Source organism: Phoca vitulina, unplaced genomic scaffold (genome assembly GCF_004348235.1).
Source record: "Phoca vitulina isolate PV1807 unplaced genomic scaffold, GSC_HSeal_1.0 scaffold4, whole genome shotgun sequence".
Lineage (NCBI taxonomy): Eukaryota > Metazoa > Chordata > Mammalia > Carnivora > Phocidae > Phoca > Phoca vitulina.
In genome coordinates this window covers 80737274-80746820 of record NW_022589707.1, presented here as the reverse complement: position 1 = coordinate 80746820, position 9547 = coordinate 80737274, and the positions used below count along the sequence as shown (strand labels likewise).

Below are 9547 nucleotides of genomic sequence, written 5' to 3'. Positions count from 1 at the left end.
AATCTATACCTACACGTAGAGCTATACTTCCTAAAGAAGAACTGAGGGCTGATTGAACAGCTTCTGCACAACAAAGGATAGAGGGATCACATAGAGAACATCAGGAAAGACAGAGACATAGTAATGACAGGAACCCCACTCTTGATGTTACCAATTGCAGGAGGGGGGACAGCACTGAGGAGCCCATGTGCAGATTTGCCTGCCCTGGGGCACAGTAAAAAACCAAACAACAAAAACCAGATGTTTAAAGGGCAACTAGCCTACATGTGAAAGAAACCCATTTACTAATCCTAGAGCATGGGCCATATGGTGAGGTAACTGCTGGAAGTCTCTCTGGGGTCAGAAGTGCCAGCAATCACCACTGTTTACATTCCACCTCCACTTGGATAGCACAGACCAGAGTAGGATCTGGATGCTCTAGCTGGCCTGCCACCTCAATGAGCCCAGACCCTAGCCCACACAAGCTCCAACAATTCCCCAAAAGGCGCCCCCATGTCCACACTTTCTCTAGCCCCAGCCATCCCACCAGAGTGCCTCCCCCTGTATGAAAATCCCTGGCCTATGCGCACTCCAGATATCGTATTAAGGTAGCCCCAACGAAGAGCACCCCAGAAACCCCTCAGCCCATGCTGACTTCAGCTCCAGCCTTCCTACCAGGGCAGCCCCAAGTGCATAGCACCCTGGGAACACCTGGTCCGTGCCCATTCCAACTCAAGCCATCCCAAGAGGGTGGCCCCAGTGCAGAGTGTCTGAGGACTCCTGGCCTGCACCTGCACCAGCATCAGCCAGCCAGCACTAAAAGGCACATGCGGTCTATACAACTGATGCTCCTACACAAGGCCACTCCTTCAAGACTGGAAGAGGTAGAGGTTTTGCTTAAATCAGTAAAACAAACAGAGAAAGTCAAATGAAAGAAGGAGACCAAGGATTATGCTCCAAATGAAAGAATAAGATAAAACCAGAAAAAGAACAGAACAGAGACAAGCAATCAACCTGAAAAAGAGTTCAAAGTAATGGTCATAAAAATGCTCACCAGACTTAAGAGTGGAAGAACTCAGAACTTCAACAGAAAGATAGTGTATACACACACACACACACACACACACACACAACAGAGTTGAAGAGTGGAAGAACTCAGAACTTCAACAGAAGGATAGTGTATACACACACACACACACACACACACACAACAGAGTTGAAGAGTACAATAACTGAAATGAGAAAGATGCTTTCTAGCTCTCGGAGGAAGATGGTGTAAGAGTAGGGGACCCGTGTTTCATCTGGTTCCTGAATTCAGCTAGATGTCTATCAAATCATTCTGGACGCCTGTAAATTCAACCTGAGATCTAAGAAAAGAATTGCTGCAAGTCTACAAATAGAAAAGCAACCACTTTTTGCAAGGTAGGAGGTGCAGAGATATGAATCTGAGGGGATATATCGGAAGATAAACCTCAGGGGGAGGGAGCCTTCATAAGCGGCTACTGGAGAGTGATAAAGCAGTGGAGTGCAAAATCTGAACTTTTAGAAGTCTGCTCCATGAGAGATATCCCTGCCTGAAGGGTGCTCAGGCGGTGAAGAAGGGCATAATCCTAGGGGGGACAGTGTGGTCTCAGGATCCCTGGGGTCACAGAAAGAATGGGGGTACCTGAGTGCAGCAGAGTTCACAAGCTTTGGAGCAGGGAAGCCAGCTATAATTAGTGAGCTCTGGAGTGGCCTCTCAGCTAGATGTTGCCATAAACTGTGAACCACGGCACAATCGGGCAACCGCTCTCCAAGCAGGGACCCAGCGAGTGACAATTGCTGAGAGTTCCAGCTCCTTCCCCCAGGAGGAGCGGCATGGGAAGGCACAGGATCAGACAGACGCTGCCCCCAGGAGGAGCGGCATGGGAAGGTGCAGGATCAGGTAGACGTTGCCCTGACAGAACAGGGACCCAGGGAGCAGCGGAGCCACAGTGAGACAGCCCTCCCTCCCCTGGAAGGATTGGTGCGGGTGTGCATCACAGGAGTCTAAGAAGTTTGGCGAACACGAAAGGGTTGGACTCCCTTTCCCTGAGGGTGCACTGAAGGGTGCGGGCTGCGATCCTTCAGCTCCAGGGCTGGAGATAGGGGCGCTGCCATTTTTTACTTTTTTTCCTACCCTCTAAAGCCACTTGAAAAGCCTTCAGGGAACAAAAACCACATAGAACAACCCAAAGCAGCTTACAATGAACCCACCCCCTGGCAAAGGGTGGTACAACTCCGCCCAGGCAGACACCTGAGAATCAGTGCAACAGGCCACTCCCCCAGAAGACCAGCAGGATCCTCAGACAAATACCAAGTTTATAGATCACTCAAAACCAAAACACTCCTGCACTAAGGGAAAATAATATATAGAAGTAGAGGTTTTTTTGCATGTGCCTTTAGTCTTTCAGTTTAATTTTTTTTCTTTTTTTTTTATTTATAGAATGTTTATTATCTAATACTGACTGAAAGGTTTTGTCTAAAGATTCTATTCTATACAAGGATAGGTTGGGGAGAAAGATTCCTGGTTACCATCAAATCTGTATGCAAATTCTAAAGGATTGTAACATATCTTTAATACAAAGTACTCCACTTAAAATATTTCAACAAACTCTTAACTGGCAGCATCTACATGTTTTAATGTTCTGAATACCCACAAAGTCTTATTATAGTTAGACATCATTTATTTTACCCAAAGCAAATTGTATTTCTAATTTTTTCTCTATTAGAATTTATCAGTTTCCTTAAGATACTTTTTAAAAACAGCTAACATAGGAAAACTTAAGTTTCCCCAACAGAAATAAAAATCTGGACAATTACTATGTTTTTAATAGGTGCTTTTACAGCATTTCAAACACAAATCTTAATTCAAACTAATACCTATAAAAGGAAATAAAAAAACTCAGTTTCAAGAGTTTGCATATGGCAGAGAAGGTAGGTCACATTTTATATATTTTTTTAAAGATTTTATTTATTTATTTGAGAGAGAGAGACACAGCAACAAAGGGAACACAAGCAGGGGGAGTGGGAGAGGGAGAAGCAGGCTTCCCGCGGAGCAGGGAGCCCGATGCGGGGCTCGATCCCAGGACCCTGGGATCATGACCCGAACAGAAAGCAGACGCTTAATGACTGAGCCACCCAGGCACCCCCACATTTTATATTTTAATAACACAAACTATTGTATAATAAATACAAAATAAATAGTGATGGCTATTATCATGGGTGAAAACATTATATAAACTTAAAGAGGCTGCTTTCTGAACCGTCACTGATGTAATCTAAGGATTTTTTATCAATTTCATTTACAGAAACAATCTCTGTAGTCAAATTTATCAGTCACTTTCATGCCCCCACATGAGAAGCAGTAGGTGAATATCTGTAGGAATACAATTTATTGTCTGCTCCTCCACTCAGAAGTAACCCTGTGTCTGTCCAGTCTACACTCAGAACTCCATCTTCATGAGCAGCCAGATCAGAGAGAGGAGACTTACAACTTTTTGCATCCCCCAGTTTGACGAGGTTATCTAAAGAACCTGAAATCAGCTGCTGCTCATGGGTAGACCACTTTAATGATGTGACCCAGCCTGTATGTGAGGTTAGGGACAGTGACACCAAAGAACCATCTTTAGTTTGGGGATCCCACAGTCCTATATGCCCATCTGTGCTGCCAGATGCTAAATGTTTACAAAGTGGAGAATAGAAGATACAATTAAACACTTTATTTCCTGTCAAAGTTGACTAAGACTGACAGACTCTACATCCCGCACCCTAATTGTGCAGTCCCAAGACGCACTGTGGATTTCTACAGCATCTGACCACAGAACCAAGGAAATTGCTTCCTTGTGGCCGGAGAGGGTCACTATGGGAGTCCTTGTTAGTCCCAACAGCTCTGTTTCCTGTTTCTCTCTCGGTCCGCTTGTACATTCCTCCATTTCATCTTCTTCATCTGTAGGAACTGTAGACCAGATCTTTAGCATCTTATCCCAGGAGTCACTGCACAATTTAGTCCCCTTGCTATCAACAGCTCAAGAATCCACACTTCCAGCATGGCCTCTGCAGCAGCGCAGGGCTTCCACTGTGCTTCTCTCCACATTCCACTCCCGTAAGAGAATCGTCTGATCCACAGAGGCACTCAGTAGGAGGCAAGACAAACTATCTTTTCTCACCCAGGCCACATCTCTGACAACGTCTGTATGTCCCACGACTGTCATCATTGACTTTCCTTCCAAGGACCAAATCTGAGAAGTCTTATCCTAAGAATCAGTCAAGATCCACTCTGCCCCTCAGACTGAACTGATCCAGTCATCGTGGAACAAGCATTTCTCTGGCTGAGGGGCATTGTACTTCTCCACGTATTCCAGTTCCACAACCTCTTCTGATGGGATGTTTTTCAGTTCCGTGTGTCTGAGCAAGGGCGTTCGCAGAAACTGGCCCTTGATAAGGAAATCAAACTCCACATGTTTGTGGAACTCATTTTTGGCCTCCAGCAATTTATTGATGATGTCACTAAGGTCAGCAACTTCAGAGGCTGCAGTAACTGAAAAGGGAACATCATTTACAGCATTTTTCTTGTCAGTGAAGAAGTGTGTCTGGAGCTGAGCCATGGCGAGGAGTACACACAAGACTTGTCGAGACTTTTGGAGGGCTCCTGCCTCTAGCTTCAGGTTTTAGATCCAGGTGAGAGTCCTCTTTTTTTTTTTCTTTTTTTTTTTTTCCTTTTCAACAAGTTTCTTCTTTTATCAACTCTTTGTTTTTAAGTCTTTCTTCAATTTTCATTTTTACATTTACATTTTATAGATATATTCTTCATTTTTGGCTTCCTTTCACTCTATTCAATTTTATTTGTGTGTGTGTGTGTGTGTGTGTATGTATATATACATATATATGTTTTGCTTTCCTTACAATTTTGGGATTTAGTGTCTTCTAACAGACCAAAATACACACAGGACCAATGGATCACCCTGTTTTGTCCACCTGTGAAATTATATTCTCTTTTTTCCCTTTTTTTTCTTTTTCTTTTCTTTTTGGGTTCCTGACCTCTTTGGATTTGTCTAGTACATATTTCGCTTGGGTCATAGTTGATATTTTTTATTTTTGTTCTCTCGTTCATCCATTCTTCTCTGGGCAAAATGACTAGAAGGAGGAATACACAACAAAAGAAGGAACAAGGGGTGCCTGGATGGCTCAATCTGTTAAGTGTTCTGGGATCAAGCCATGCATCAGGCTCTCCACTCAGTGGGGAGTCTGTTTCTCCCTCTCCCTCTTCTCCTTCCCCTGCTCATGCTCTCTCTCTCTCAAATAAATAAATACAATCTGGAAGGAAGGGAGGGAGGGAGGGAGGGAGGGAGGAAGGAAAGAAGGAAGGAAGGAAGGAAGGAAGAAAGAAAGAAAGGACAGACCTAGAGGTAATACTCTCTGCCATGGATCTAATCGATATGGACATAAAGTAAAATGTCAAAGCTAGAATTCAGTATAATGATTACAAATGTACTAGCTGGACTTGAAAAAAACATAAAAGACACTACAGAATCTCTTAGAGCAGAAATAAAATCTAATCAGGCCGAAATTGAAAATGCTTTAACTGAGATGCAGTCTAAAATGGATGCTCTAACAGCTAGGGTAAATGAGGCAGAAGAGAGAGTCAGTGTCATAAAAGACAAGATGAGGGAAAGGAAGGAAGCTGAGGAAAAGAGAGAAAAACAACTAATGGACCATTAGGGGAGGCTTCAAGAAATCAGTGAAACCATAAAGCAAAATGGTATTAGAATTATTGGGGTCCCAGAGGAAAAAGAAAGAGAGATAGGGACAGAAGGTATATTTGAGCAAATCATAGCTGAAAACTTCCCTAATCTGGGGAAGGAAACAGGCATTCAAGTCCAAGAGGTAGAGAGAATGCCCCCAAAATCAATAAAAATAGATCAACACCCTGACATTTAATAATGAAACTTGTAAATTTCAGAGATAAAGAAAAAATCCTGAAAACAGCTTGAGGCAAGAGCTCCTTAACCTACAACAGTAGAAACATTAGACTGGCAGCAGACCTATCCACAGAGACCCGGCAGGCCAGAAAGGGCTGGCATGATATATTCAGGTATTAAATAAGAAAAACATGCAGCCAAGAATACTTTATCCAGCAAGGCTGTCATTCAGAATGGAAGGAGAGATAAAGAGCTTCCAGGACAGACAGAAACTAAAATAATTTGTAATCACTAAACCAGCCCTGCAAGAAATATTAAAGGGGATCCTGTAAGCAAAGAGAGAGCCCAAAAGTAACATAAGCCAGAAAGAAACCATCTACAGAAACAGGGACTTTACAGGTAATACAATGACACTAAATTCATATCTGTCAATAGTTACTCTGAATGTAAATGGGCTAAATGCTCCAATCAAAAGACACAGGGTATCACACTGGATAAAAAAGCAAGACCCATCCATATGCTGTCTACAAGAGACTCACTTTAGACCTAAAGATGCCTCCAGACTGAAAGTGAGGAGGTGGAGAACCATTTATCACGCTAATGGACCTCAAAAGAAAGCTGGGGAAGCAACTCTCATATCAGACAAATTAGATTTTAAACCAAGAATGTAGTAAGGGATGAAGAGGGACACTCTATCACACTTAAAGGGTCTATCCTACAAGAAGATCTAACAATTATAAATACTTATGCTCTTAATTTGGGAGTAACCAATTATATCAATCAATTAACAACCAAATTAAAGAAACACAATGATAATAATATAATAATAGTAGGGGACTTCAACACCCCACTCATAGCAATGGACAGATCATCTAAACAGAAGATCAACAAGGAAATGAGGGCTTTGAATGACACAGTGGACCAAATAGACTTCACAGATATATACAGAGAATTCTATCCTTAAGTGACAGAACACATATTCTTCTCAAGTGCACATGGAACTTTCTCCAGAATAGATCACATATTGTGTCACAAATCAGGTCTTAACAGGTATCAAAAGACTGAGAATATTCCCTGAATATTTTCAGACCACAATGCTTTGAAAATTGAAGTCAAACACAAGAGGAAATTTGGAAGAAACTCAAACCCTTAGAGGTTAAACAGCATCCTACCAAAGAATGAATGGGTCAACCAGGAAATTAAAGAAGAATTTTTTAAAATTCATAGAAACAAATGAAAATGAAAACACAACTGTTCAAAACCTTTGGGATACAGCAAAGACGGTCCTAATAGGGAAGTACATAGCAATACAAGTCTTTCTCAAAAAATTAGAAAAGTCTCAAATACACAAGCTAAACTTACACCTAAAGGAGCTGAGAAAGAACAGCAAATAAAGCCTAAATGAAGCAGGAGAAGAGAAATTATAAAGATTAGAGCAGAAGTCAATGAAATAGAAACCAAAAGAACAGTAAAACAGATCAATGAAACTAGAAGCTGGTTCTTCGAAAGAATTAATAAGATCGATAAACTCCTTGCCAAGTTGTCAAAAAGAAAGGAGAAAGGACCCAAATTAATAAAATAATGAAGAGGAGAGATCATGACCAAGGAAATACAATTTTAAGAACATATTATAAGCAACTATATGCAAAGAAATTAAGCAATCTGGAAGAAATGATGCATTCCTGGAAACTTATAAACTACCAAAACTGAATGAAACAGGAAGAAATAGAAAAACTGAACAGACCCATAATCAGCCAGGAAATTGAAACAATAATCAAAAATCTCCCAACAAACAAGATTCCTCCAGGGCCAGATGACTTCCCAGGGGATTTCTACCAAACATTTAAAGAAGAAATAATACCTATTCTTCTGAAACTGTTTCAAAAAATAGAAATGGAAGGAAAACTTCCAAACTCTTTCTATGAGGCCAGCATTACCTTAATCCCAAAATTGGACAAAGACCCCATGGAAAAGGAGAATTACAGACCAATATCCCTGATGAACGTGGATGCCAAAATTCTCACCAAGATACCAGCCAATAGGATCCAATAGTACATTTAAAAGTTTATTCACCACAACCAAGTGGGATTTATTCCTGGGCTGCAAGGGTAGTTCAACATTCACAGATCAATCACATGATCCATCACATTAATAAAAGAAAGAAGAAAAAGTATACGAAAACTATATGATCCTCTCAATTGATGCAGAAAAAACCATTTGATAAAATACAGCATCCTTTCTTGATTAAAACTCTCCATAGTGTAGGGATAGAGGGAACATACCTCAATCTCATAAAAGCCATATACGAAAACCCCACAGCGAATATCATTCTCAATGGGGAAAAATTGAGAGCTTTCCCCTAAGGTCAGGAACACAAGAGGGATGCCCACTCTCATCACTGTTGTTCAACATAGTACTAGATGTCATAGCCTCAGCAATCAGACAACAAAAGGAAATACAAGGCATTCAGATTGGCAAAGAAGTCAAACTCTCACTCTGCAGATGACATGATACTTATGTGGAAAAAAAAGACTCCACCCCAAAATTGCTAGAGCACATACAGGAATTCAGCAACATGGCAGGATATAAAATCAATGCACAGAAATCAGTTGAATTTCTATACATTAACAATGAGACAGAAGAAAGAGAAATTAAGGAATTCATCCCATTTGCAATTGCACCAAAAACCATAAAATACCTAGGAATAAACCCAACCAAAGAGGTAAAGGATCTATATTCTAAAAACTATAGAACACTTATGAATGAAATTGAGAAAGACACAAAGAAATGGAAAAAAAATTCCATACTCATGGACTGGAAGAACACTGTTAAAATATCTATGCTACCCAGAGCAATCTACACATTCAATGCAATCCCTATCAAAATGCCATCAACATTCTTCACAGAGCTGGAAAAAACAATCCTAAAATTTGCATAGAACCAGAAAAGACCCCAAATAGCACAGGAATGTTGAACAAGAAAACCAAAGCTGGTGGCATCACAATGCCAGACTTCAAGCTATATTACAAAGCTGTAATCATCAAGACAGTATGGTACTGGCACAAAAACAGACACATGGGGTGACCGGGTGGCTCAGTTGTTAAGCGTCTGCCTTCAGTTCAGATCATGATCTCAGGATCCTGGGATCGAGCCCTGCATTGGGCTCCCTGCTCAGCAGAAAGCCCGCTTCTCTCTCTCCCACTCCCCCTGCTTGTGTTCCCTCTCTCGCTGTGTCTCTCTCTGTCAAATAAATAAAATCTTTAAAAAAAAAAACAAACACCAGACACACAGATCAATGGAACAGAATAGAGAACCCAGTAATGGACCCTCAACTCTATGGTCAACTAATCTTTGACAAAGCAGGAAGGAATATCCAATGGATAAAGACTGGTCTTTTCAACAAATGGTGTTGGGAAAACTGGACAGCCACATGGAGAAGGATGAAACTGGACCATTTTCTTACACCACACAAAGATAAACTCAAAATGGATGAAAGACCTAAATGTGAGATAGGAATCCATCAAAATCCTAGAGAACACAGGCAGTATCCTCTTCGACCTCAACCTCAGCAATTTCTTGCTAGACATGTCTCCAAACGCAAGGGAAACAAAAGCAAAAATGAACTTTTG

The 9547-nt window shown here is 41.2% G+C and overlaps 1 pseudogene; it reads right to left on the bottom strand.

Annotated features, from left to right (window-relative positions):
* Positions 1-3269: 3269 nt before the first annotated feature.
* On the bottom strand, positions 3270-4715 carry LOC116631133 (annotated as a pseudogene).
* Positions 4716-9547: the final 4832 nt, after the last annotated feature.